The sequence below is a fragment of the Pristiophorus japonicus genome, chromosome 5 (genome assembly GCF_044704955.1).
Source record: "Pristiophorus japonicus isolate sPriJap1 chromosome 5, sPriJap1.hap1, whole genome shotgun sequence".
Classification (NCBI taxonomy): Eukaryota; Metazoa; Chordata; class Chondrichthyes; family Pristiophoridae; genus Pristiophorus; species Pristiophorus japonicus.
This window is the reverse complement of record NC_091981.1, coordinates 249626425-249628751: the sequence shown is the minus strand read 5'-3', so window position 1 is coordinate 249628751 and position 2327 is coordinate 249626425.

The following is a 2327-nucleotide window of genomic DNA, read 5'->3' as shown; positions in this document are numbered from 1 at the left end:
GCAGTAACCAAGGAAGTAAAGCACACACAACGATCAAAAAAAGTAGCTGCACGCTCTGCTTTTCATCTAACCTTTTTGTGCATTTGAAGGCATAATGGCAAAAGTGTACATGCATGTGCCATGCAAATAGGATCTTGGAATCACATGGTCAATGACCATATCTATTACTTTTTGTTTAATAATCAAAAAGTGTAATTAGCCACATGTGGCTTATGGCCAACCTATTGAACAACATTGTTGTCGCATATTTAGTCTATATATATTTGCTCAATAGAAAATATGTACACAAGAAAAACCATTGAAATAATTCTTTGAAGAGATTTATCGTCTGTTGGACCCTAGTGTGTTCAAAAAGGAACATTGGAGTTTAGAAGTAGGGAACTGAAACATTTAAGCTAAAATATTCACTAAACCGATTATGTAAACTCACTACATTATGTGCCATTGGACTCGTGATGTGGATCTATTTTTAATTAATTTGTAAGCACAAGACATGCACATTTCAATTACTACTTCTGTAGTTCTATCAGGAATATCTACTGTTTAGTATTATAATTCTAATTGTTTAAAAAAAAAAAAAAAATAGTTTATTGTAAATTTGGTGTGCCAGATAAGCTCAAGTTTGTTGCGCTTGGATGTGATAGAACAACAGTGGGGACCGTACCAGGGGTACAGCCTGCCCCTAACAAAGCCTCGGACCACCTACCCTCAAGGGCGTTGCTCAGCGCCGAGCTTGTGGCCAACATCTTGCCGTAGACAATTGGGCTCATGTAGCAGTGCCTTTCTCCAGTCGTCTTGGACCCCCTTGCCACTGGACCAAGACCTTGCTCAGCTAAGCCCGTGTGGTAGCCGGTGTGCAACGACTGCTCCACATTAAAAGAACTCCTGCACAGGCATCATCCATTCCTCTAACATGAAGTTCGGGACCTGGTTCTCGTATTGGACTGTACAGCCACCTAACAACTCATGCTAAGAGTGGAAGCAAGTCTTCCTCGATTCCAAGGGACTGCCTATGATGATAACCGGGGTAGGGGAGAAACATAGAAAATAGAAACATAGAAAATAGGTGCAGGAGTCGGCCATTCGATAGGATCATGGCTGATCATTTCCCTCAGTACCCCTTTCCTGCTTTCTCTCCATACCCCTTGATCCCTTTAGCTGTAAGGGCCATATCTAACTCTCTCTTGAATATATCCAATGAACTGGCATCAACAACTCTCTGCGGCAGGGAATTCCACAGGTTAATAACTCTTGAGTGAAGAAGTTTCTCCTCATCTCAGTCCTAAATGGCTTACCCCTTATCCTAAGACTGTGTCCCCTGGTTCTGGACTTCCCCAACATCGGGAACAATCTACCCGCATCTAACCTGTCCAGTCCCGTCAGAATCTTGTATGTTTCTATGAGTAAGGGTTTTACTGGGGACAAGGCTAATAAAAGATGGAGGTGAGGGAGTGGTTGAGTAGATGGACAGCTGAAGATATATTGTGGTAAATGGAGGGCCAATGACTATTTGAACTTATCCAAAACTGCTGCCCGTGTCCTAATTCGCTCCAAGCCCCATTCATCCATCACCTCTGTGCTCGCTGACCTAAATTGACTCCCAGTCCAGCCACGTCTCGATTTTAAAATGCTCATCCTTGTTTTCAAATCCCTCCATGGCCTCGACCCTCCCAAAACTAATCTTCTGCAGCCCAACAACCCTCTGAGATCTCTGTGTTCCTCCAATTCTGGCCTCTTGCGCAGACCAGATTTTAATTATTTGACTATTGGCGGCCGTGTCTTCAGCTGTCTTGGTTCTAAGCTCTGGAATTGCCCCTCCGCCTCTCTCCTTTAGGACACTCCTTAAAACCTACCTCTCTTTGACCAAGTTTTTGTTCACCTAATAACTACTTGTGTGGTACAATGTCAAAGGAGAGGCAGGAGGGATGGAACAAAGTGAGACAACCTTCTCCTTTGAGTATATCAGAGAAATGCTGGCCACTCCTTCCCCTCCTGCTGCATGGTCCTGGTGGATTTTCCTGCATTCCAACATACTTAGTGGCAACTGAGGCTACCATGTCAACCCAGGAAGTGGCAGTAAATAACTAAATGGAGAGAGATGGTGTTGTAGAGGCCTTCTCTTCCTCCTTGGGTAAGTCTTTGGGACTATCTGAAGGCCTCAGTCTTGGCTGAGGCCTCAATAGAATCCCTAATTTCAATATTCGGCATGTTTCTGTCCCTTAAGTCTTTCGTCTGATCTTTGGGTGCTGCAGTGAGGTCCTTGCTATAGCATTGGCAGGCTCTAAACAATGGGAGACCTGCCAGGGGCCTGTTGTGCATGTCTAATG